The following is a 27,797-nucleotide window of genomic DNA, read 5'->3' on the forward strand; positions in this document are numbered from 1 at the left end:
CCATCTTGGAGGGTCTATTCCTATGGAATAGGTAAATTAAAGTCTTACCTTTTTTAATACCAGCTGGCTTGCAGGCTGGAGGCTGGTGAATACTGATGAATAGAAAAGACAAGTTCCTTATTATTATTGCACAGAATGTCAAGGATAAACCATAGGGTGAAAATATGCAAGTGGCTTGAAAGCAGAAAAAAAAATCTCAATTGATACAGAGAGTCCTTTGAGGAAAGCAGTTCCACAGGCAGCAGGAATTCAATGGGATTCTGCCAGCACTCAGAAAACTATATTCTTACCTTGAAGATTTCTGTGAAGACAGAAAAGACTTATCCTACCAGTGCTTTTATAGGTTCTGATCTGTACATACAACTCCCTTCTCCTCTTTCTTAGGTATAAAAATTTTTGGCAAAGCACCGTTTGGCAAACTTGACTGAGTACATGATTCCCATTCATGCTCATCATGGATATATTTAGAAATATCTGAAGTCTTACTTGCTACATGAATAAATCTCCTATAAATATTTTGACTAGGAATCTGAAAGGAGGAAATGCTGTCCAGCAAATAGAGCAGGACACTGAGACTTGGAATTATTGGCTTCTGTTCTCCTGACTCCTGGATTGTTGTCTGACATACAAGATTTGTGTTCCTCACAACTCAGCAGTAGTGAGATGGATAGATATTGCAAAGACCTTTGGAGAGTTTCTATTCTGAGATATTTCTGCAAATAAAGAATAGGAACATCTAGAATAACTTAATTGAAAAAGCTTGGGCAACCACATCATGTTAATGTTACTGCAAATATTTACACCTTCAAAGTGTTTTTCTTCTGGGATTTTGCTGGTCAATTTCAAAAGATCAGAGAAGGGTCTTTATAACCCTTAATCCATACATTTAATACCACCTTTTACATTCTCTGAATTATTTCACATTGGCTATGGCTGGAAATCAGATTTCAAAGGTATTGTCTTGCTGTTCTCCATACGTGGCTGTGCTAGTTCCCTCAGACATGTTCAGCAGGGGTTTCAGTCAGGTCAAATTAACAGTGATTATCAGCTTTTTTTTTTTTTTTTTTCTTTTAGATTTATTGGCAGTGGCTATAGGCATGATGTTTTTGATTCCCATAGCAAGCAGTGCAAATTCTAGGTAGTCTAGGTAGATTTATTCTGCCAGACACTTCATTCAACATAAAGTAATAACAAAACTAACCTAACTGTTAGCCATAACATACAGTTTTAGATCATGGAGGATGTTTTTCTTAATTTTAGAATGCCTTGTCATTTCAAAAACAAAAACAAGAAATAATAATTATTTTGAACAAAATTCACTAAGGTTTTGGATGCTGTATATGGAGGAAGAAGAGCGCTTGGCATGTTCCAATACCTCAGTGACAGTGCATTGTGTCTTAAGAAAGTTTATCCGTCCACAAATAAGTTTTGTTGTTCAAATAGCTATTAGAATAAGCACGATAGTTCTCAGTGAAGGGGAAAATTAAGTAAACTTGGGAAGAGATGCATTGAATAATGAAAAACCACTTACATGGCTTTTTGAAATTTGTTTGACATTTTATGTACCATGGTGTGTCCATATTCTCTGGCGCTACAGATAGGCAATAGAAAGAACAAATGTATATGGGAAGGGATTAAGGGAAAAAGACACAAGTAGAATAGTGTAGCTGTTCTATACAATAAAAGTTTGAGGTTTCTGTGTATACCTTCTGTGACCTACAGATCTGTCATTTCCTTTGCAAAGAGTTAGGTACCATCTCCCATTTGAAGTCCTTGCATGGAGCAAGGATGAGCTGCTATGATTCTGTATCATATTTTAAAGGCTCACACTCTCCTTCAGGTATCTGGGAGCTGTAGCACTGCAAGAGGGGTCACAGGATCACCAGTCTTCTCAACTCACTGCTTTAAAAAACTTCCATATGTTTCCAATACTGCGTGTACAACTAAAATGTCTGAGATAAAGTATTCTTTTATGAGGCTGCCAGTATCCTTCTCAACAATTAAAGTGATAGAAGAAAAATGATGGCATGTATTTATAGAGGCTTTATAGTTTATACTTGAAAAATAATATTGAGTTTCTGCAGGAATGTCGTAGAAGAAAATTGAAAGGTTTTATTCATCATCTAGCATGAGAAACAGGATAAAGGGAGAGAGAGAAATATATTCTAATTAATATTCTTATTCTAATTCTTCTCTTATTCTAATACATTATATAATTAACAAAGAATGGACTTGATTATTCTTTATATGAAATTAACTCCAAGTTGGATCTGTAGTTTTTTGATAAACTTGCCTCTCACTTTTGACATAATGACTTTCAAGTTGTTCAGGACCTGAAAGCTTAGCAGCTGAAATCCGTACAGCTGTAAGAAACCTCTCAACATTTTAGTTCTGATTAAGGCTCTCTGTGACCTTGGCAATACCCTCTTATACAGTCCTTAGTTTGTTCATAAGTCTAGTATTAGTTCAAAATTATTTTTTATATTTCAGCTTCCTTCTTGGTTCCTCTGCACATGTAAATTGAAGAAGATGACTTGGATTCCAGTACACTGGTTCAAAGATCACACAATATATCATCCTGTCTGTCCATTTGACATTTTGTATTTTGTTTCACCTCTTAGGTCTAATAGGAATCATCTGGGAAGGCAATGGATTAAAGAGGGAATGACAGATGACTTGTCATTTTTCTGTTCCCTGTGTCTTTATCTTCCCTTCTTAGAAACCTGGTAAAATAGGACAGCTTTCTACAGTCCGTGGACTTCATCTGCCTATTTCAAGATACAGCACTTTTCACATATTCTCCCCGCAGTAAGTATACCACCAGATCCCAGAACCATCCCGATGTTCTGTGGCTCTAGAGTTCTTTTGGATTGCCTTTGCTCTCCATCTAGGTTGAAAAAGTGACTATAAACAACCTTTATATCTATCATCTCTTTGAGACGAGCCTTGCCAAGTCAGAAACATTTTTCCTTACTTTGCTGTTTGAGATGAGATGTTCCTCTTACCCTGTCCTGATCCTAAGGCTACCGAGTGGAAACAGTGGTTAATGCTCCCCAAATTCATCTGTCTGCAGAAGAAAAATAAATGGTAACTTCATAGAACCACAGAAATGTCAGTAGGAAAGGACCTCTGGAGGTTCATAGTCATGCTTTCAAGTCATGAAAATATCCCACCTCTCTTGAAAATCTGTTGCAATTGTGCGCTATCCGTCTAGTGAAAAACAATGTCAAGGCTGAACATTCCAAGCCACTGCTTGTGGCTATTGCCTTTGTTTCATCTTCTGACACGAAAAGAAGAACTTGTCTTCATCATCCTTTTAACTGCCTTCCAAATAGTTGTCTGCCGTACCACCATGTAGCCTTATTGCCAAACTAAATTCCTTGTAGGTTTTGTGCGCTGACCAACTTAGTAGCCCACCACTGCACCCTCGCCACTTTCTCCACATCCTTCTTGAATAGCAGGGGAACAATAACTTCCTTCAAAGTAGCAGTCACACTCTTCCTAATGTAGCCTCATATACGATTTGTTTCTCTTCACAATAAGAATGGCTTCTGGCTTCTGTTTGGATTTGACTTCTGCAGATTTGCCAGGGTTACACTGTATCATCATTGTCCCAAGTGTTTATGAAAATGTTGAACAATATGGGTCACAGTATTGAACCACTGTACTTGTTATTGACTGTTGAATATCATGCCATTCATCACAATCCCTTGACCTCAGGAGTCCAGTCAATTACAAACCACCTAATAGTCCATCTATCTAGTCCATTTTTCTGAATGAGATTTCATAGGATACAATGTCAAAACCCTTACTAAAGTCTATTTATCCCCATATCTATTAAGTCTTTTATATTTTTAAAGTCTTTATTAAATCTACTTATTCCCATATCTTCAAAGTCTTTTCCCTTATCCCCATATCTATTTATTTAATCATATAAACAATCTCTTCCATCTAAACATCAGGCAGAGGAATCTCTTTTCCATCTAAACATCAGGAAGCACTTCTTTACTGTGTGGATGATAAGGCAGTGGCACAGGTTGCCCAGAGAGACTGTGGAGTCTCCCTCCTTGGTGGTCTTTAAAAGCTATCATCTGGATAGGTCCTGGGCAACCTTCTGTGATACTGTGGTTCTGTGATTCCATTGCAGTTCTTTTTCCTTCCTTTTTTCCTTCACTTCATTAGGTGTCCTATAACTTCTGAGGGCTACTTAAGTTTTTAAAAGCCAGAGAGAGTGAAAAAAAATACAGTGAAGTAAAAAAATACTTATTAAAAAACTTGCTTATCCATTCAGTCTCCTATATTACAATGATACAAAAAAGACACAAATCAAAAACAAAGAAAAACACAGACACACAGATACACACACTCAGAAAGAATAGGAAGAGGAAAAAATATAACCAATAATGTAAAATTCACTCAATTTCAAAATAAAAGTAGTTTATAAATAATGAACAAATCTACTTTACCTAATCTGCGATTTGTATTTTTTTTCATGTTGTTTAGGTCACCTTGCACCTAGAGAACTGGAATTCAAACAGATTGGAACAACTACATGGCTCATGAAATTTTCTGATTAGTTTTCGTTATATGATCTTTTCTAATAATCTGATTTAAATGACTTTCATCTTGAAGAAATAAAATGAGTAAGCAGATGCGTTGCAACTGAAGTAACTAAAAAGTTTGTAACTCCAGTTTTCTCAAAGTTGAAACTACAGTTTTTAGTGTTGCATTGAATAAGTAGGAGCTGGGACTTTGTTCCGGATTTGCCTCTCTCAACATTCTGTTCCAGCACTTGTTTGCCTTTGCTGTTAATTTTTTTTTCTTATGTTTAAATGGGATTTCTGTTATTTCAGTTTGTGCCTATTGCTTCTTGTCACTGGATACCACAGAGAAGGTCATAATAATATCATGGTTTTACCTCAGCTATGGGCCAAACTCCAGCCCAGCTGCTCACTCACTCTTCCTCCTCAACAGGACAGGGGGAGACAATAGCATGGAAAAGATCATGGGACAAAATAAAGACAGGGAAACTGCTTGCCAGTTACTGTCATGGGCAAAACAGACTCAATTTGAGGAAAGTTAATTTATTGACAATTTAAAAAGAGTTGGATAGTAAGAAACAAAGACAAAAAATTGAAACAATACCCTCCACCACCACTTCCCAAAGTCAACTTCACTCCTTCATTCCTGACTCCTCTGCCCCTACTCACAAAGGGCACAGAGGAATATGGAATTGGAGGTATCAGTCATTCCTTAATAGTGTCTACATGCTTCTTCCACCTCACACTTTCCCCTACTCCAGAATGGGCTCTCCATGGGCTGCAGTTCCTTCTGGAAATCACAGATTCACAGAATCACAGAATGTTATGGATTTTGGAAGGGCCCTTGAAAGAGTCCAATCCCCATGCCGGAGTAGAAACACCTAAATCGTGTCACACAGGATTGTGTCCAGGTAGGTTTTGAGTGTCTCCAGAGAAGGAGACTCCACAACCCCCCTGGGCAGCCTGTTCCAGTGTTCTGTCATCCTCACTGTGAAAAAGTTTCATCTCATATTTAAGCGAAACCTCATATGTTCCAGCTTGCACCCATTGCCCCTTGTCCTATCATTGGATGTCACTTAGAAGAGCCTGGCTCCATCCTCCTGACACGTCCTTTACATATTTATAAGCATTAATAAGGTCACCCCTCAGTCTCCTCTTCTCCAATCTAGAGACCCAGCTCCTTCAGCCTTTCCTCTTAAGGGAGATGCGCCACTCCCTTAATCATCCCCGTGGCTCTGTGCTGGACTCTCTCAAGCAGTTTCCTGTCCTTCTTGTACTGAGGGGCCCAGAAAACTGGACACTATATTCCAGATGAGGTCTCACCAGGGCAGAGTAGAGGGCGAAGAGAACCTCTCTCGACCTACTAACCACAGCCCTTCTAATACACCCCAGGATGCCACTGGCCTTTTTGGCCAGAAGGGCACAGTGCTGGCTCACGGTCATCCGACTGTCCACCAGGAACCCCAGATCCTTCCCCCTTTTGCTGCTTTCCAGCAGGGCAGTCCCCAACTTACACTGATGTCTGGGGTTGTTCTTGCCCAGATGCAGGACTCTACACTTGCCCTCATTATATTTCATTAAATTTCTCCCCGCACTATTCTCCAACCTGTCAAGGTCCTGCTGGATGGCAGCACAGCCTTCTGGCTTGTCAGCCACTCCTCCCAGTTTAATGTCATCAGCAAACTTTCTGGCAGTGCACACCAACCCTTGAGGGACTCCACTAGATACAGCACTCCAACTCGACTCCATCCCTTTAACCACAACCCTCTGGCTTCTTCCCTACAGCCATTTCACAGTCTACCTCACTACCCAATCATCCAGAACATACTTTCACAGTTTAGCTGTGAGGATGCTGTGGAAGATGGTGTCAAAGGCTTTACTGAAATCAAGATACACCACGTCCACTGCCTTTCCATCATCTATCCACCCAGATACATCCTCATAAAAGGCTATCAGGTTGGTCAAGCACGACTTCCCCTTGCTGAAGCCATGTTGACTGCCCCTAATGACCCTTTTATCCTTGATATGACTAGAAACGACACCAAGGATAAGTTGTTCCATCACCTTACTAGGGATGGAGGTGAGGCTGACCATCTACAGTTACCCAGGACCTCTTTCTTGCCCTTTCTGAAGACTGGAGTGACATTTGCTTTCCTCCAGTACTCAGGCACCTCTCCCAATGCCCGTGACTTACCAAAGATGATGGAGAGTGGCCTAGCAATGACTTCTGCCAGCTCCCTCAGCATACGTGGATGCATCCCGTCAGGACCCATGGACTTCTGGATGTCCAGCTTGCTTAATCAGTCCTTAACCCAGCCCTCACCAACCAAGGCAAACTCCTCCTTTATTCCAACTTTCTCTGGGGCCTCAGGGATACGGGGCTCTTCAGGACAGCCTCTGGCATTATAGACAGAGACAAAGAAGGCACTCAGTATTTCTGCCTTCTCTTTATCTTCTGCCAGCAGGGCACCCACTTCATTCATTAGTGGGCCTATATTGCCTCTAGTGTTAGTTTTATCTGCAATGTATTTGAAGAAGACCTTTGTGGTGGTTTTACTCGGGTGAGCAGCCAAGTAACACTATGGCTGCTCTCTCACTCCCCCTCCTCAAAGGGTAAGGGGGAGAAAATATGATGCAAAGGGGTCAAGGGTTGAGATAAGGATGGGGAGATCACTCAACAATTATTGTGATGGGCAAAACAGACTCAGAGCAGGGAGACTGAGATTTATTGCCTATTAGTAACAAGCTAGAGAAGTGAGAAACAAAGGGAAGAAACCAAAAACGCCTTCCCCCCATCCACCCTCTCCCACCTCCTCCCCCTGAGCGGTGCAGGGGAATGGGGTAGTGGGGGTTGTGGTCAGTCTATAGCGCTTTGTCTTCGATGCTCCTTCATGGTCACTCTCTTCCCCTGCTCCAACGTGGGGTCCCTCCCATGGGATACAGTCCTTCTTGAACTGATCCAGCATGGGCTTCCCACAGGGAGCAGCTCTTCAAGAACTGCTCCACGTATGGATCCATACCACGGGGTCAATCCATCAGGAGCACACTGCTCCAATCTGGGTCCCCCACTGGCAGCAGCTCCTGCCAGGTCACCTGCTCCTGCATGGGCTCCTCTCCACGGGCTACAGCTCCGGCCCAGAATCTGCTCCAGTGGGGGTCCTCCACAGGCCACAGCCTCCATCAGTGCAGTTCCACCTGCTCCACCGTGGTCTCCTCCATGGGCTGCAGCATGGAACCCTGCTCCACCATGGTACTCCATGGGCTGAAGAAGGACAGCCTGCTCCGCCATGGTCTTGACCACAGGCCACAGGGAAAATTTTGCTCTGGAGCCTGGAGCACCTCTCCCCCTCCTTCTTCACTGACCTTGGTGCCTGCAAGGCTGTTTCTCCCTCCTCTCTCTCTCCCAGCTGCTGTTTCCCAGCAATTTTTTTTCCCTGTCTTAAATATACCCTCACAGAGGTGCAAAGAACATCGCTTATTGGCCTGGCTCTGGCCAGCAGTGGGGCCCTTATCTAACATGGGGCAGCTTCCAGATTCTTCTCACAGGGGCTACCCCTATGGCCCACATGCTACCAAAACCTTGCCATGTAAACCCACTACACCCTTTCTGTTGTTCTTGACCCCTCTCGCAAGTTTTAATTCTATGGAGGCCTTAGCTTTCCTAGTTGCCTCCCTACCTTCTCTGACAACAGCTTTATATTCCTCCCAAGTGGCTAGCCCCTCCTTCCATGACCTGTAGACTCTCCTCTTCCACTTGATTTTGCCCAGCAGTTCCCTGTTTAACCATGTAAGTCTCCTGGCTCCCTTTCTTGACTTCCTACCTGTTGGGATGCTTTGATCTTGAGCTCAGAAGAAGCATCCCTTGAACGCTAACCAGCTCTTGGGCCCCTTTTTCTTCAAGTACCTTGTCCCATGGGATTTCCCCTAACAATTGCTTGAAAAGGACAAAGTCTGCCCTACTGAAGTCCAGGGTTGTGATTCAGCTGGGTTCTCTGTTTCTGCTACACAAGATCCCGAAATCCACCATCTCATGGTCACTGCAACCAAGGCTGCCCTCAACCTTCACCACTTCAACCAGACCCTTCGTGTTAGTGAGGACAAGATCCAACAGCACTCCTCTCCTAGTTGGCACATCCACCATTTACATCAGAAAGTTATCATCAGTGAACTGAAGGAACCTCCTGGTTTCTTTCCTCCTGTCTTCTTGTCCTCAGGAACCTCCCCAGTCACCAACATCTTTCAAAGATTATTGATAATGACTTTGCAGTGACATTGGCCAGCCCCCTTTAGCACTTGTGAATGTATCCCAGCAGGTCACATGGATTTGAGTACATCCAAATTCTTCAATTTTTGTGTTGTGGTTTAACCCCAGCAGGCAGCTGAGCACCACACAGCCTCTCTCCCATTCTCCCCAGGTGGGATGGGGGATAGAACTGGAAAGGTAAAAGTGTGAGAACACACAGGTTGAGATAAAGACAGTTTAGTAGGTAAAGTAAAAGCTATGCCTGCAAGCCAAACAAAACAAGAAATTCACTCGCTACTTCCCAACAGCAGCCAGGAGTTCTGCCACTTTCAGTAAAGCAGGGCTCATCATGCGTAACAGTTTCTTGGGAAGGCAAACTCCATTGCTCTGAACATGTGTCCCCCCCCATGTTCCCCTCCCCCTCCCCTTTTACCCCGACTTTTATTGGTGAGCATTACATCATATGGTATATATAAAATATCCTTTTGTTCTTTTTAGGTCAACTGTCCTGGTTCTGTCCCCTCTCAGCTTCTTATACTGCCCCAGTTTCTTGTACAGCCCCAGCCTCCTCACTGGCAGGGAAGCATGAGAAGCTGAAAAGTCCTTGGCTCTGTTTAAGCATTGCTCTGTAACAACTGAAAACATTGGTGTTTTGTCATCACGGTTTTAATCAAAAATCCCAAACAGGGCATCACATGAACCTCTACAAAGAAAACACTATCCCAGCTGAAACCATGCCATATTGTCTAATTTAATTCTACTCTACTGAGGTTAGGTCTCCATTGTTTCATACTTCCCTGACATTTCTTAGTCTTAGGGTTCTGAGATTTCTGAAGACTGATCTTACAAGCGAAAATGAAGGTGAAAGAAGACTTTCAGTATCTTGGCCTTTTCTATGTCCCCTGCCGTCAGGTACCCTGCTCTATTCAGCAGCAGATCTACTGTCTCTCTGGTCTTCATTTTGCTGCTGATACACCTCTAGAAGCCCTTCGTGTTGCTCTTCACAACCTTTTGCCAGATTCTACTTGAGATGGACTTTGGCTTTCCTAACCCCATCCCTCCACATTCATACAGTGTCTTTATATTTCTTCCAGGTCATGTTATCTTGCTTCTATCTCCTGTTTGCCTTCTCTTTTCTGTTTGATTTTAGTCAGGAGTTCCTTGTTCATCCATGCATGGATCCTACCACTTTTATGGGACTTCCTGTATGTCATGATAGATGAGTCTTGAGCTTGATGGAGGTGATCCTTGAAAATTATCTAGCTTTCTTGTTCTCTCTAGGGTATCTCCCATGTTTTTTTTCCAAATAGATCCCTGAGCAGGCCAAAGTCTGCTCTCCTGATGTCCAGGATTATGATCGTGCAATTTCATTTTTTCTCTCAGGATCCTGCATCGCACCATCTCATGCTTACTACAGCCAGACCTTCACATCCTTGACCCATTCTTCCTAGTTTGTTAGTATCAGATCCAGCAGAGCATCTCGGCTTGTCAGCTCCTCAATTACCTGTGTCAGTAAGTTGTAATAAATGCACTCAAATCTTCCGGATTTTTTGTGCCGTAATGTATTAACATTACAGGAGTTATTACGGTGGTTAAAATCTCCCCTTAACTTTGTGCCAGCTATCCTCTTTAAGTTCTTGTTTTGATCTCCGTTTAAACATATACCACAGACAATTCCCACTTCAAGAAAAAAAAATAATAGTGGTAAGTGACTTAACTCTGTGTATTGGGTGTCTTTATCAAGGTTTTAGTATTGGAGACTGTAGGGGTGGCCTCTGTAAGAAAAGACCAGAAGCTGCCCCCATGCTGGACACAGACAATTTGCTACTGCAGGACACAACTGAACCCATCTGTGAAACTTGTGGTGCCTCTGTGCAAATGTATTTGGGAAAGTATAGAAAATGCTGGAAGAAAGAAAGGAGGAGGGATCAAAAAGATTGAGAAACAGCAGAGGGACCCAAGGTCAGAGAAGGAGAAGGAGGAGGTGCTCCATAGTAAAGTAGGTATTCCATGCAGCCTGTGGAGGACTCATGCTGGAGCAGAAGTGTGAGAAAGAAGGTGCAGCAGAGAGGAACTGCTGCGTACTGACAATAAACCCCTGCGCTGCTTGGTGGAGAGCCTGGAGTGAAGCTGAGCCTGGGTAAAGGAGGGAGAAAAATGTTGTTTTAATATTTCTCTTTCTGTTTCTTACTTCTCAAAAATCTGTATTTTAATTGGCAATGTTAATTTTCTCCAAGTTGAGTCTGCTTTGCCCATGGCAGTAATTGGTAGGCAATCTCATGTTCTTAATTGCAACTCATGACCTCTATCATTCTTGGTTTTCCTATTTTCTCCCTTTGTCCAACTGACTGTGAGGGGCAGCACAGAGTGAGTGGCTGGGTGGGTGCTTGGCTGTTAGGCAGAGCTCATACCCCACACTCTAGGAAGTAATAAGTGAGCAAACAACATACAAGGGTGGGTATTGTTGTAAGTTAAAAGACTGCAACATTGCACTTCCAAACATTTCTTTGTATACTAATTGTGAAAATGAACAAGGGCAAAGCAAGGTAGGACTCCAGAATTTCCAAATTGAAGGTGGAAAATGCTAAGGAAACACTGTATATTCAGTAACAGGGAACATTAGAGTTCTTTGAACAGACAGGACAATTATATATCAGTTTTTTTTTTTTTTTTTGCCAGTTCCAGTAAATAAAAATGGCAGGCCCCTTCTTACTGCTGCACAAAATTTTACAGACAAGTCATCCTGAGGCTCTTTTCCTGTCATGTTGGACAACTGCTTTCTAAGAGTGGTTAATGCTTGAAAGGGTGGTCTAATGCTTTAGCATAAAGTGCAGTATTAGAATATAATGCTCCCCATTCATTTCATGCAGTGGTTTGCTCTTTGATGATGTGTTGGGTAGCATGGACCTCTTTTCTGCAATGGGTTGAAAGTGAGAAAGGTCTGGAGAAGGAGGTTAAATGGCCTTCCTCTGGCATTCAAGAAGACAGGAATCTGCTAGTTTCTTTATATTGATGCCATTTTTCCCTGTTATTCTACTGTGTGATCGTGTTTTTTCACTATTAGAGGTTTGTCAGACTCGATGCTCACCTGAACATGAGCCAGTAGTGTGACCAGGTGGTCAAAAAGGCCAATGACATCCTGGCTTGTATCAGGAATAGTGTAACCTGCAGGACCAGGGAGGTGATCGTTCTCCTGTACTCAGTTCTGGTGAGGCAGCACCTCAAGTACTGTTCAGCTTTGGGGCCCTCAGTCCAAGAAGGACATCAAAGCCCGGGAACGTGTCCGGAGAAGGGCTACGAAGCTGGTGAAGGGCCTGGAACAGTAGTCCTATGAGGACTGGCTGAGGGAACTGGGGTTATGTACTCTGGAGAAGAGAAGGCTCTGGGGAGACCTCATTGCTCTCTACAACTCTCTGAAAGGAAGTTGTTGGGAGCTGGGGATCAGTCTCTTCCTGTAGGTAACTAGTGACAGGACTACAGAGAATGGCCTCAAGTTGTGCCAGGGGAGTTTCAGGTTGGAAATTAGGAGACATTTCTTCTCCAGAAGAGTATTCAGGTATTGGAATGGGCTTCCCAGGGAAGTGGTGGAGTCACCATCCCTGGGGGTGTTCAAGGAAATGTTGCACCTGGTGTTTAGGGACATGGTTTAGTGGGTGACCTTGGTAGTAGGGTGATGGTTGGACCAGATGATATTGAAGGTCTTTCCCAACCTTAATGATTCTATGATTCTATGACACTCACAATAATGTCTGAATGTTTGCAGGATTGAATACACAATAAAAAGAGATAGTTAAGCTATAGAGAAAGGTGAGAATTGTTGATGGGCATTTAAACCTTTGGGGAGATGTAAAAGGAAAGTAAAGATGAGCTTGGACAATAGCTGCTGCAGTCTGGATGTTGTAGCAGGTGGATACATAACAATACTGTGTAATAATGTATTTTTCTAGGGGCACGTGGAGATTTTCTTTTCCCTCACAGTGACAAGCCTTTGTTGGATCTCCTGGCCCCCTGGCTACTCCCCAGATATGTAAGTGTTCTGTGTGTGGGGGACGGGACTGCATCCTACATGTCTGTCACAGGGCTTTCCTCTGGCTGTGTAGAGAGGGCCGGACACAGATCTACGCTCCTAGTACTTTTCCTTGGCTTGTGTGCTACATCCTTTTTAGTTCCTTGAACATGCACTTATATTCCCAACATCATTAACTCATTTATATATATACAGTCATTTATATTTGTTGGGGCCCAACTATCATGGGAATTCAGGAAATTCAGGTGTGTGTTCTCACTCTTATGTATCTCTTACATCCACTGCCATCAACTGTATTTCTCTATCTCTGCTTTCATATGTTCTTCTTATACTCTCATATATTCTTCTAATACTTTCATATATTCTTCCAAAAGAAGACACCATCCAGCATTTCTCAGTTTTCAGCACTCTGCAACTGTCTCTGTCTCTGTGTACTCTGTCAGGTGGAGCACAGTTTCTGTCAAACCACAGGTGCACAGTTACTGATCTACTAAACTGGAGGCATTGCTTTTGGGACTGTTCTCTTACCTTTTCTTGTTGTGATTGGTGCCCTCCAGTGAAGTACCCAATCTGGTCTAAAAATAGATGCTTGTGAATCCCGCTGAAAGACCTACTACTGTTTTCGAAGAGAAAACAGCAGGACTTTACCCCAAATTATATGCATTTCTGCATTCTCTCAAGTTTTAATTTAAAAACTCCTCTACACAGTTTTATTTTTGGTATAGCAATTCCTGACCTGCTTCTTGGAGGCAGGAATGAAAACTGGTATACTCTGAGCATAAGAACTGATGGAAAATGGATTTAATTGAACTTTTTATCTCAGCTACAACTACAGGTAGATAAGAACAGAGATAACCCTATTGCCATGACATGACTGGTACAAAGAGATGAGTCTTGGGACCTAAGAACCCTTATTAAAGTATCAGCTCAAAGCCCTACCTTGAAGCCTAGAAAAGTTTTATCAGACGGTCTGAGCAGCCTCCCATTTCCATTCCTACTATATCAACAAACAAACAGGCATAATTAAAAAGTGCATTATTGAAAAGATTATAGGAATATGAGAAAAGGCACAATTAATGACTGGTGTCCTCTTTCTCCTGAGACCATCTGCCCATTACCTGACTGCATTTCCTAGAGTCAGAGTCTAGCACATAAATGCCTACAAGTGTGAGCATGTTCTGGTCAGCGTTTTGCTCATGGTCCCTGGCAACTACTCCATGCTACTGGACTTGGTAACTGCATCTGATCTACCTTGACTTCAGCAAGGCTTTTGACACTGTCTCCCATAAGATCCTCATAGAGAAGCTCATGAAATGCAGCCTAGGTGGGTGGACAGTGAAGTAGATTGATAATTGGCTGGATGGCAGAGCTCAGAGGGTTGTGCTTAGTGGTTCAGTCTAGTTGGAGGCCTGTAGCTAGCGGTGTCCCCCAGGGGTTAGTACTGAGTCCAGTTTTGTTCAACTTACTCATCAACGACCTGGACTATGGAATGGAATGCACCTTCAGCAAGTTTGCTGATGACGCAAAGCCCAGAGGAGTGGCTGATACCCCAGGGGGCTGTGCACCATTCAGAGGGACCTCGACAGGTTGGAGAGTTGGGCTGAGAGGAACCTAATGAAATTCAACAAGGGCAAGTGCAGGGTCCTACACCTGAGGAGGAATAACCCCAAGCACCATTACAGGCTGGGGGCTGACCTGCTGGACAGCAGCTCCAGCTCATGGTCTAAAATTTTGGGTAGACCTGTGTGGTGCCAGGAGTTGGACTCGATGTTCCTCATTGGTCCCTTCCAACTCGGGATGTTCTATGAGAAGCTATGAGAAGCTCAGAGAGCGACCAGGCAGTCCTGGTGGACAGCAGGCTGACCACGAGTCAGCAATGTGCCCTTGTGGCCAAGAAGGCCAATGGTATCCTGGGGTGCATTTGGAAGAGTGTTGCCAGCAGGTCAAGGGAGGTGATCTTCCCCCTCTACTTGGCCCTGCTGAGGCCACACCTGGAGTATTGTGCCCAGTTCAGGGCTCCCCAGTACCAGAGGGACATAGAAGTACTGGAGTAAGTTCAGTGGAGGGTGTCTAAGATGATTAGAGGACTGGAGCACCTGTTGCACAAGGACAGGCTGAGAGAACTGGGCCTGTTTAGCCTGGAGAAGAGGAGACCGAGGGGAGATCTCATTAATGTATATATAAATACCTGAAGGAAGGGTGTTTAGAGGATGAAGCCAGTCTCTTTTCAGTCGTGCCCAGTGACAGGATGAGCGGCAACGGGCACAAAATTTAAGCACAGGAGGTTCCGGCTCAATATGAGGGGGCACTTCTTTACTGGGAGGGTGATGGAGCACTACAACAGATTACCCAGAGAGGTTGTGGAGTCTCCTTCTCTGGAGATATTCAAAACCCCACCTGGATGCCATCCTGTGCAATGTGTTCTAGGTGATCCTGCTCAGCAGGGGGGTTGGACTAGATGATCTTCAGAGGTCCCTTCCAACCTTGGCTGTTCTGTGATTCTGTGGTTAATAATCCTCACAGCCCCTTCAAAGCCACTCTTTAATAGCTTTGTAGCTTCCTTTTACATCTTTTCTCAAGCATGACCGCATGTTCTCCTTGTTGCAAAAAAAAAGAAACTTCCAAAATGTATGCCTGTTTCCCTCCTTTGTCCAGGCTTCCTTCACCCAAAATGGTAATTTATTGCAATATATGAAACAACTGTTCACTGTGGATGTATTTTTCTTATGTTTTTCTGGCAGATTGCAGAGAGTTTACAGAAAAGATTCCACTGAATTGAACCAAGATGTAATAAATAAAGGAGATTTATTAGTAAAACCTCTGTGCTTCTGATCTGCTTCTGATTTTTTGTGTGTTCTTACAAACTGTCCTTCATAGTCTCCATTTAAGTAGGATTACGTTTGAGGGTATAACAGTCCTGTAATATTGTTGACTTCATGACATAAAAAACATGATTTCTGCAGAACACAAAGATTTGATAAGTTCAGAGTCCTGGCATAGCCAGACATCACAGAAACTTTATAAAAAAGAATTAAAAACTGTGGCACACAAACAAATAGGTCAGAGTTTGGCAGCTCTCAAAACATTAACAGTACATAAAAAGAAAATACAAACAGGAAACGTTATTATGCTGTGCCATTATATTGATGAGGCATCCACATCTCATCTAGGGTGTTCATATGATTACTCCACTAAAAAAGTACACAGCAGAACCAGGAGTGGCCTGTATATAAATTATACTATGTAAGACAAGACCCTTCTTTTTTGGAAGTGCAAACTTTCCACAGAATACTCTGAAGGTCAAAAGATTAATGAATTAAAAAGATTTTTTTTTTGAAATTTCCTTTAAATTTAGACGAATTTTTGGAAAATATGTCCATTAGAAGCAAATATTCATATTCGCTCAGGTAATAGCTCTAAACCACTATCTATTATTCTCTCTGGACATACTCAGTTCTGGTATCTCCTCTCTTAGACGGGGGATCAGAAGAGCCACTGTGTTCAGGTTTCATACACTTACAGATATAGACTTTACATTGAAATGCAGAAAAAATCTGTGTTTTTTTTTAATTTAATTTTATTTTATTTTCTGATAATTTCTGTGGTTTATTTTGTGCTTTTACTGAGCAGAGAGAGAGGATCACCTCCACTGACCTGTTGGCAACTCTATAGTCCTAAAGCAGCTCAGGATGCTTGGTTTTCTCTTGTGCAAGGACACCTGGCTGGCTCATGTTGAACTTGTCCACCAGGACTGCCAGGTTCCTCTCTGTAAAACTTGATTCCAGCTGCCTGATCCTCAGCCTGTGCTTAGGCATGTGTTTATTCCTTTTTGGGAGCAGGACCTTGCACTTCCCTTTATTCAAGTTCCAGTCAGACCTTGTCTCCATCCTCCTGTCAGGGTCCCTATCACCCACTGCTCCCAATTTTGCATTTTCAGCAAACTTGCTGAGGGTGCATTCTGTCCCATCATCCTGGTCACTAATAATGATGCTAAATGCTATTGAACCTACATTTCCTGGCCCTGTATTTCCTCTAGAGTGTTGTTTACAGTTTTCTCAGTTGTGTCCAGGCTTCTTGTTAAATTAGGAGGCCCCAAACAAATGCTGGTACCACAGGGATATCACTAGATATCGTGGGACTATCCAGAGTTGGTGTTAATGCTTCTTTCATGTTGAACATCAGGATATCACCCTGCCTGCCTTCTAAAACAGCCTCCACTTAGTTTCCACCTTTACAATGTAATTTTCTACTGTCAGAGAATATCATGTCTTCGAGTGTGTAATAACACAAGTAAAATTTTAAAACAGAAGCCTCAGTCAGACAGAAGCTTCATTAACTATGACTATTGTGAAAAACTGCTCAGGCAGCAATTCCCCCCTGTGCCCCCGTGCTTTTTTTCCCCAGTGGTATCAGAGAGCTGGTTTAAATACTGTTTCAAATAAATTAAAGAGGTATTGAAAATGATCCTAATGTTAACAAAGCCAGGTGTGCATTCTTGGGAAGAATGGATTTCAGAGAATCATTTATATGTTAATGAAGCTAAGTACCTATTCCTGGGAGGGATGAATTCCTTAAGTTTCTTTTGAACTGTCACAGTTGACACTGTGGTGGGACCTGTAGGAGTGGCATATCCCATCTTTTCTTATCTGGGAGATAGACTGCTAGTTTTTGGTTGAATGGAATGTTCCTTTTGTTAGGATAAACTTCTGAGACCTCTCAAATCTTAAATATTAATATTTTTTTCCACCACACTGCTCTTTGTGTTCTTAGGATCTTTATCCATCTAATCTCAGCCTGTGGCATGGCATAATCATGGCTTTCCTCCCTGGAAATATTAAACCTTTATCAACTACTGTCAAATGAATAGTTTAGAGGAGATACATGGTATTCTTTACACGGCCATGCAGAGGCGATGGAGAAATTTGTCAAGAATTTTTTTGTCAATTTTGTCAGTGTCAGCATGTCTCACAGTTTTGCTCCAGTTTGATTCTGTATACAGACATGATACTTTGCTCCCAGAATGCAATGTGGAGTAAACCAGCTAGTTCTCTCCACCAGGTAGCTATTGCACAATGTGATAACTACTTCACTCCAGGGTCTGTTCCAGTGAGACAATAAAGTTACAGAATAGACTATCACAGCCATTAGTCAGAAAGAAAAAGTGTGGATGTGATTATGAACACAAATACAGAATAACATCTGAAATTTACAACTGCAGTGCATTCAAACTTGTGAATCCATATGCCATGTCAAATCAAGATTCAGCTACACAATGTAGAGGGACAGTCCTGAAAGAGCCAACAATGTCTTGATACAAAAAGAAAAACAATTAGTGTCCTGCAAACAATTAAATTTCTGTGAATCCTGTTTCCATCTCTTATGGCTGGCCTCCACTAGTGCTGGAAGTAAAACACAGAACAGACAAAAAAAAGTAGTTGATTGAAAGCTGTCTCTGGGTATAGAATATCCTGCACAGCTATGTGGTGTGAGCAAGACACTGGAGTGCTGACATTCTCTGCGTAGGAGTAGGGAATTAGGTATGCTGAAAATAGATCCTTCCTGAGAAGATGATCTGTCAGCTGCCTCAGTCTGCCAGCTCTAAAGATACAACTTCCCCTCCCCCACGCTGAGGGGGCCAGGAAAGAGAAGTGGTAATTTCAGCAGTTCAGATAAAATAAAATTGAATATCTCAAAATTTTCAGTTTGTGGTATGCCATTACAAGAGCCCCAGAACTTAACTCCCTGCTTTTCATGTTGGTAGGGCAGTAACAGCTACATTCCAAGTGGAATAACTGATTTGAACAATGCATTGTTCTGAAAGAAGCATTTACTCATACTCAATACAAGCTCTGTGGTGTTTTATCTTCAACCAATAGTATCCTGATTTTAAGGTAACACATTATTTTGTCAGTGAAATGAACTAGAAAACTGCCTACAATTTGTTTATGTGGCTCAAACTAGTGGTATCTTACTAATCTGTGACACCTTCACTTCTTTCAGCCCTTTACACTGATTCAATTAAATTGTCACTTTGGGGGAAAAACAAAACAACAACAACAACAAAAACAGAAACAACAAGCGCTCCTTTGTGCAATGGTTGAAACTGCACAGCTCTTCAGACCTGGGAATTCATAGCTGATTGACATGACTGGAGATGTTAAACTGCCAAGTGCTATTGTTTCAGTTCTTAGCAGTTTCATGGATGTTGACAATAGAAGAAACTCTGCTACTCTGATTAGGTCAATACAATAGAGATTGCAGCTTTTGTCAAGCAGCAGAGCTCTTGTGCCATGATAAGCTACTGAAATGTATGTTCAGGTCCTCCACACAGGTAAGGAAAGGACACCTGACTACAGTCTTACCTGAAATAGTAATGAGGAGAAAGGGTTTTTTTTCCACCACTAGATCTGATCTCAAGGATTTCAAGGTGTTACTGCTGATTCTATTTACTAAATCAGAAGGGGGGAAAAAAGAAGGAAAACGGAAAGAGAATCATAATCCATTAAAGGCTTAAGTAACCTTTTTGCTTCAGATATTTGATTTCAGACAGTAGGAAAAGGTGATAGGGGTAAGTTCGAGAGAATAATTTAAAAACACAAGTAAAGACAATAATTGTTTATAATAGCAAAAATAACCATAATGGACCCAGAAAAGTCAGTATTACTGTAATATTTGCAAGAAACCAGCAAAGGTTAATGTAATGTAGTTACAATGCAATAATGTGTGCAGGCCCTTGTATGCCCATAGTAATACTTCGTGTAAACTGTAAAATTCTCACTGAGGCATTTTGGTGTTTGGTGTCTAGCTTATATTAAACTCTCTTTGTTTAATGTATTCAGTTTCTTTCTTTTTTTTTTTTTTTTTTTTTTTTCTTCTCCAGTTTTCCTGATGTTATTGCTGAACTCTTGGAGTTTCACTCTTGGGCTCTTTGTCCCAATCTGTAAACTCTGATCCTGTCCTTGACTGGGGTGATCTGGTGATCTGGAGATCCTCTACTCTTCCCACAGTCTAAGTGGGACCAGTTCTGAGTGAGTAATGTTAATCATTTCCCATGCTGCATCTTTTCTGGTCTGACTAGCATCTCTGCTTCTAGCAAAACAGAAACTTCTAGTCTTACCCATGCTGTTTACTGTTTTGCTGTTTACATCTGGATTTGGGTCCTGGCCATCTTCCATCTCCATCAGCTTTGATTAAAAGAAAATTGCTTTGCACTGTTATAGTTGGGCAGGATATCTGTAATCAGCTCAGTACACATTACACCACTGCATTACCTAGGGCAATCCATACCAAGTGGTGATTATTCGTTGTTAATTGTTTGTCAAGTTTGCCAGGAAGAGAGGAGTTTGAGTTTGAGCCTGCAAGAACGCAGCAACATTTCTCTCTTCATGATCTCAAGATGTATACATAGCAGGTGTCCCAAGACAGGTGGCAGCTCTAACCAACTGCAAGTTGGCACAGCAAAGCAGCAGTAGGATTTGTCTCTCTGGATTGTCTGAATGGATTCTTCTGATGACCTGTCATTACCAGACCAATACCATAATCTATAGCATTTACTTTGATTCAGATTAATCATTTGCTTCATTGCTGCTCATTGTTGTATTCAGTTTTCAAAGTACTGGCCATCAGTTCTTTCTCACTCTCTTATTTCTTCCTACTCCAACCATCGTGGTGTCCCCTGCTCTCTTTGAACATTAGAATTAGGTTGATATTTTATTTGTGTGAAAATGTTTTCTATCTGGGGGTGTTGTAAAAGAGATTGTGCCTTCTCTAGTGCTGGCTTGGACTTTGAAATGGGCTGGTGATGTTCTTTCATAACCAGGATGAGGAAAAGACTTCTGGAGGGTGCAGCTGAGGACAGAAGAATTGCTCATTTAATATTTTTATTCAAAAATTTCCACTGCTTTTGGGTACAGCTGGAGACATAAAAAGATTTGAAGAACGTCAGTCAAAAGATTGGCAAATGTGTTAAAGGAACAGATGCCCTCAGAAACAGTGTCTATTCATGCTATATGCATTTGCCCAGACACTTCAGGATAAAAGGGCAGTAACAGGAGTGAGAGAAAGAAAATAAGGAGAGAACACAGCAGCAGCTGGTACTAATTAGTAGTCTGTAGAGAAACAGGCACTGGGATTGGAGTGGAGGAGAAGGCTACTGTATGTGAGAAAGTAGCTGCAGTGTTGATTGGTTATCTTTCCAAGGTGTCTATTCTTCTAGGCAGCCTCTTCAAACTCGACATGATATCTCTCCAGACCATTTTCCATACTATCTCTTCATCTTTTCTCTCTCTCCCTCTAGATACAGGCCATGGAGAACTCCCATTAGATATAGACTGCATAAAACCTCCCTTTAGAGATTGTGAACACATTTTGCACAAAATCATTTGCCAAAAGGTCTTTTAGGATGAGGCCACAGCCTCCATAAGTGCAGTTCCACCTGCTCCACCGTGGTCTCCTCCATGGGCTGCAGCATGGAAACCCCCGGAGCCAGCAGGCTGGGGGTGGGCAAGTTTTTTTTTTCTTTCCAGCATACTTTCTTCTTCCCCTCTTCTTGTAAGGAGGGGAAATGAAAGAGCAATTGTGGAGTTCAGCTGCTCAGCAAGGTAAAACCACCACAAGGAGCTGTGCAGATTAACCACAAGCTGCTTGAAAACCCCTTCCTTCTGTCTTTGGCCACCTACTAATTTCACTTGATTTACTTACTTCTTGCATAGGAAGATTCAGTGATCCATCCACTCCCTATCCTCTCTCCTTGTCCTCTCCTGATTTTACAGACCTCATCTTACCCCGTGGCTGTCTCTTCTCAGGCTTGAAGGGCCTGAGGCTGACTAGGCATTTTCAAGTGCTGAAGAACATTTCAGATGCCTGTGCCAGATGACATTAAATGCTCTTTCCAGTCGAAGGGACCCATTCAAGGGTGCTGGAAAATATCTCTCATTCAGATTCATGTGTATGTTGGAGTAGATGAAAAAGTTGCCAGCCTCCCTACTGCACATTAAATGTATGAGGATCTCCTCAAAATGTACTTGCCTATACTGGGGGAACCTGATGGAGCCTGATTTGTCATAAAAATCTCTCAGCTCAGCAATTCCAATACAAACATGCCTCTGAGGACCCCAGCTGAAGTGCCTATTTTTATGCTTATTGATATCACTGTTCCCTGGGGTCAGGTTTCAGAAGAAAGAATCTAATTTTTCGCTGACATTGTAAAAATTGAGGGGGAGGTTAGGTATCTCTGAGGAGTAAGTGAAGCATTTGGTTCCACCAGCTGCACAGGGAATATGATCTGGGCCAAGTGTAACAACTCAGAGATTTATACATTTGTTTTAGATGTTAGAAGTTAATTTAAAATGATGATTCTATTTACACCCATACACTCAAGGATGCCTACCCTACACCATTTATGGCATTACAATGTTTCTCCTCTGGATTTGCCATGCCATTGCTGTGCAGTCTGAAGCCTTCTTGGGAGGTAATCTTGGGATGAATGTAAGATGGAATAGTTTTTCTTCAAAGAAATATGGATGCCGTTCATAGAATCATAGAATCATAGAATCATAGAATCATAGAATCATAGAATCATAGAATCATAGAATCATAGAATCATAGAATCATAGAATCATAGAATCATAGAATCATAGAATCATAGAATCATAGAATCATAGACTGTCTTGAGTTGGAAGAGACCCACTAGGATCATCGAGTCCAACTCCTGGCTCCACACAGGACAACCCAAAAATCAAACCATATGTCTGAGAACATTTTTCAAAAACTTCTTGAAGTTTGTCAGGCTCGGTGCTGTGACCACTGCCATCGGGAACCTGTTTCAGTGTCTGACCACTCTCTTGGTGAAGAACCTTTTCGTAACGTCCAACCTGAACTGCCCCTGATACAGCTCCATGCTCTTCCCTCAGGTCCTATTGCTGGTCACCAGAGAAAAGCAATCAGTGCCTCCCCTCTGCTCCCCTTTGTGAGGAAGCTGTAGTCCACGATGTGGCCTCCCTTCAGTCTCCTCTTCTCTAGGCTGAACAAGTGACTTCAGCTGCTCCTCATACATCTTACCCTCTAGACCCTTGACCATCTTCGTAGCCCACTCTCTAATAGTTTTAAATCCTCATTATATTGTGGTGCCCAAAACTGTACATGGAACTCGAGTTGAGTCCACACCAGTGCAGAGTATAGTGGGACAATCCCTTCCCTCAACCAGATAGCAATGCTGTGTCTGATGCACACTAGGATACGACTGGCCCTTTTGGCTTCCAGGGCACATGGCTGACTTATATTTCACTTGCCATCGACCAGAACCCCCAGAACCCTTTCTGCAGAGCTGCTCTCCAGCCTTTCATCTCCCATTCTGTACATATATCCAGGGTTGCCCCATTCCCAGGTGCAGAATCTGGCACCTTCTCTTAGTAAGCTTCATATTGCTGGTGACTGCCCAGCCCTCTTGGGTGTCAAGACCTCTCTGAAAGACTTCTCTGCTCTCAAAGGAGTCAACAGCTTCTCCCAGTGTCATCAGCAAATTTAGTTAGTATTCACTGACATCCTTCATCCATGTAATTTATGAAAACATTAAAGAGAACTGGCTCTAAAATGGAATCCTGTAGAATGCCACTAGCGACTGACTGGCAGCCTGATATAACCTCATCTACTATAACCATTTGAGCCTAACCCATTGTATTATGTATTTGTCTAGCTGTATGATGGACAAGATGTCCAGAAGGATACTGTGAGAAACAGTATCAAAAGCCTTGCTGAAATCCAAAAAGATTATATCAACTGGCTTCCCTTGGTCAGATAGTTGGGTGATCTTGTCATAAATAGAAATTAAGTTCATTAAGCAGGACTTTCCACCTGTGTTGGCTATGACCAATTGCTGCATTGTCTTTCCAGGTGTTTTTCAGTAACTCCCAGTATAGTCTTCTCCATAATTTTATCAGGTACTGAAGTGAGACAGACAGGCCTGTAACTACTGAGGTCTTCTTTCTTGCCCTTCTTGAAAATCGGAACAACTTTGCCAGTTTCCAGTTGACTGGGACCTCCCCAGATTCCCAAGGTGGTTGAAAAATAATTGAGAAGTCTTGTGATGACATGAGAAAGCTTTTTGTGTTCCTTGGGATGAATCCCATGGGGCTACATAGACTTATATGCATCCAGGTGGAGCATCAAGTCCCACACATGTTGACCATGATCATGTTCACTCTTTTCTTCTGTTTCATCATCTCAGTTCTCACTTATTGCCAAGCAAATGAAACAACATTTGTACCTCTCTATAGTAAGAAAAGAGATTGCTGTGTGCAAGACTGTAAAAGTTTTCCTCTCCTTATTTGATAAAATTGTTATTTTATTTAGAGTGCATGGTTGCTTTTGCACTGGGAGATGGAATCATTTCCTCCTTTGGCAGCAGAAGTGAGACAGTGAAACAGAAAAAGTTTGCATATATATAGCTGGACTATCACTTCAGAGAGTCATAGAATCACAGAATCACAGAATGGTTAAGGTTGGAAGAGACCTCTGGAGGTTATCTTGTCCAATCCCCTGCTGCTCAAACAGAGCCACCTAGAATAGGTTGCCCAAGACCACGTCTAGACTGCTTTTGAATATCTCCAAGGAGGGAGACCCCACCTCCAGACACCTCTATCAGTGCTGTCACCTGCACAATGAAAAAGTACTTCCTGATGTTCAGATGGAACCTCACGTGTTTCAGCTTGTGGCCATTGTCTCCTTTCCTGTCCCTGGGCACCACTGAAAAGAGCTTGGCTCTGCCCTTTTTGCATTCTCCCTTCAGGTGTTTGTAGACATTTATAAGATCATCCCTGACTTCTCCACACTGAACAGTCCCAGCTCTCTCAGCTATTCCACATAAGAGAGGTACTCCAGTTCCTTCAGCATCTTCATGGCCCTTCAAGGGACTCTCTCCATTATGTCCATGTCTCTCTTGTAATGGGGAGCCCAGGACTGCCCACAGTACTCCAGGAATGGCCTCACCAGTGCTGAGTAGAGGAGAAAGATCACCTCCCACAACCTGCTGGTAATGCTTTGCCTAATGGAGCCCAGGATACCTTTAGCCTTCTTTGTGGAAAGAGAACACTGCTGGCACATGTTGAAGAGAATTCTCCTTTCAGAGAACTTCATGGAACAATCACTCTAAGACAGCTGGAGTCATTCACCAGTCAGCATGAACTGATAGGCGTTGTCAGAGATGGAGAAGATGTGTGGAGGGGCCTCCTGGCGCTTTTTGCCTCGGCAGGCCAACACCACCTCCGGGTTGTACACTGGCAGCCACTTGTAGGGGTTGACGGTGACACAGAAGAGACCCGAGTAGGTCTGCGAGGAAGGGAGACAGCACGTTGGCTTCTGCTCAGCCTGGCACAGCAGGCCTTCCAGCTACCCAAAGGAAGACAGCTGCTGGTATTTACGTAGATCATCCAGGCTGCATAACGCTCTTTGGGGTTGTACAGCACAGCGGGTTCGTGGAGGTGGGTCATCATGGCGATGTCCTCGATTTTGTCATACTTGGGAGGGTTCTTGGAGAAGACCTGATCATCCTTCACAGTCAGAGTCTGCCAATGCAAAGAGAGATCCATGCATGTCAACTAAGAGCCCAGGGTGGAATTAACTGCAGTTTGTTAATCTTTCCTTTTACTTACTTCTCCTGCTTCAGTCTTGACAGTGACCTTTCCTGCTTCTTTGCTGTGGATTGTGCTTTTCACATAGTGCTTTTTTCACATAGTGCTGTGGATTGTGCTTTATCCCCTATATCTAATTTTTACCATGGAAGATTTCACTTAAGATCACAGAATCACAGAATCGTCTAGGTTGGAAGAGACCTCTAAGATCATCTAGTCCAACCTCTGATGAGGAGATAACTGAGAGTTTATGGGTTAGGATTAAAGGGAGGGCAGGGGCTGGTGACATTATAGTGGGGGTTCTGCTACAGGTCACCTGACCAGGAAAACCAAGAGGATGAGGTCCTCTATAGACAGACAGGAGCAGCCTTATGTTCAGAAGGTTTGGTCTTCATGAGGGACTTCAACCACCTCGATATCTGTTGGACAGACAACACAGCAGGGCATAAGCGATCCAGAAGGTTCCTGAAATGCATTGATGATAAATTCATTCTCCAAGTGATGGAGGAATCAATGAGGAGAGCTGCTATGCTGAACCTTGTTCTTACCAACAAGGAAGGGCTTATGAGGAATTTGAAGTTCAAGGGCAGCCTTGTCTGCAGTGACCAAGAGATGGTAAAGTTCAGGATCCTTAGGGCAGTGAGGAGGCCACATAGCAAGCTCATAGCCCTGGACTTCAGGAGAGCAAACTTTGATTTCTTTAGGGGTCTGCTTGGTAGAGTACCATGGGAAAAAGTCCTGGAGGGGAACGGGCCCAAGAAATCTGTTTAACATTCAGGGATCAGCTCCTCCAAGCTCAAGATCAATGCATCCCAACAAAGAGGAACTCAGGCAAAAATGCCAGGAGGCCTGCATGGATGAGTAAGGAGCTCATCCATGAGCTTTTGTCCTGGACAAAGTCAAACACAAAACGAAAGCCTCTAGAGGATGGAAGCAAGGACAGATAACCTGGGAGAGATACAGCAACATTGTCTGAGCAGCCAGGGATCCTGTTAGGAAAGCTTAAGTCCTGATAGAATGTCTGGGCAGGGACATCAAGAGCAACAAGAAAGGCTTCTAATAAGCATGCCAATGATAAAAGAAAGACTAGGGAAAATGTAAGACTTCTGCTGAAGGAGACCTGGCTACCCAGAATATGGAGAAGACTGAGGTACTCAACTACTTTTTTGCCTCAATCTTCACTACCCACACCACCTAACTCACAGTATCTAAAGGCGAAAACTGAGAGAATGAGGTATCACTCACTGCAAGAAAATATTAGGTTTGAGACCATCTAAGGAACCAGAATGTGCACAAGTTAATGGGACCTCATGAGATAAATCTGAGGGAACTGGCAGATAAAGTTGATCAGCCACTATCTATATCATATTTGAGAAGTCATGGCAGTGAGGTGAAGTTCCCAGTGACTGGAAAAGGGAAAACATAACCCTGTTTTTAAAGAGGGAAAAGAGGAAGACCTGGGAAACTACAGGCCAGGCAGTCTCACTTTTGTGCCTGGCACAGAGATCATGATCAAGGAGGATCATAGTTCTCCAGAAACTATGCTAAGGCATGAGGAAAACAGAGGTGACTGGGGAGCCAAAACCACTTCACTAAGGACAAATCATGCCTGAAAAATTTGGTGGTCTTCTCTGATGGGATTACAGCATTGATGGATAAGGGAAGAGCAACTGATGTCATATACCTGGAATTATGCAAAGCATTTGACACCATCCCACAAGAAATCACAGAATTACAGAATTGTAGGGGTTGAAAGGGACCTCCAAAGATCATCGGGTCCAACCTCCCTGCCAAAGCAGGTTCCCTACAGCAAATTGAACAGGTAGGCGTCCAGATGGGTCTTGAATATCTCCAGAGAAAGAGACTCCAGACCTCCCTGGGCAGCCTATTCCAGTGCTCCATCACCCCCACTGTGAAGAAGTTCTTTCTCATATCAGTGCGGAACTTCCTGTGCTCCATTTTGTGGTCATTGCCCCTTGTCCTGTCCCCACAAACCACTGAAAACAGGTTGGCCACATCCCTCTGTCTCCCACACTTTGAGATATTTGTAAACATCTATAATATCCCCTCTCAGTCTTCTTTTCTCAAGGCTGAACAGACCCAGGTCTCTCAGCCATACCTCACAGGGAAGATGCTCCAGGCCCCATATCATCTTTGTGGCTCTCTGCTGGACTCTTTCCAGGAGATTCCTGTCTTTTTTGTACCGGGGAGCCCAGAACTGGATACAGTACTCCAGGTGAGGCCTGACCAGGGCAGAGTAGAGGGGGAGGATCACCTCCCTTGACCTGCTGGCCACACTCCTTTTAGTACATGCCAGGATCCCATTGACCTTCATGGCCACCAGGGCACACTGCCGGCTC

General features: G+C 42.9%; 1 long non-coding RNA gene across 1 annotated transcript in view; it reads left to right on the top strand.

Annotated features, from left to right (window-relative positions):
* Positions 1–19,999, top strand: part of LOC310884252 — a 76,938-nt gene extending 56,939 nt beyond the window's left edge. Inside the window, exons 2-3 of the long non-coding RNA XR_014574101.1 lie at positions 12,732–12,811; positions 19,692–19,999. This is a non-coding gene — a long non-coding RNA (uncharacterized lncRNA). The remainder of the gene's footprint in view (positions 1–12,731; positions 12,812–19,691) is intronic.
* Positions 20,000–27,797: the final 7,798 nt, after the last annotated feature.

The sequence above is a fragment of the Anser anser genome (genome assembly GCF_964211835.1).
Source record: "Anser anser genome assembly, chromosome: 19".
Classification (NCBI taxonomy): domain Eukaryota; kingdom Metazoa; phylum Chordata; class Aves; order Anseriformes; family Anatidae; genus Anser; species Anser anser.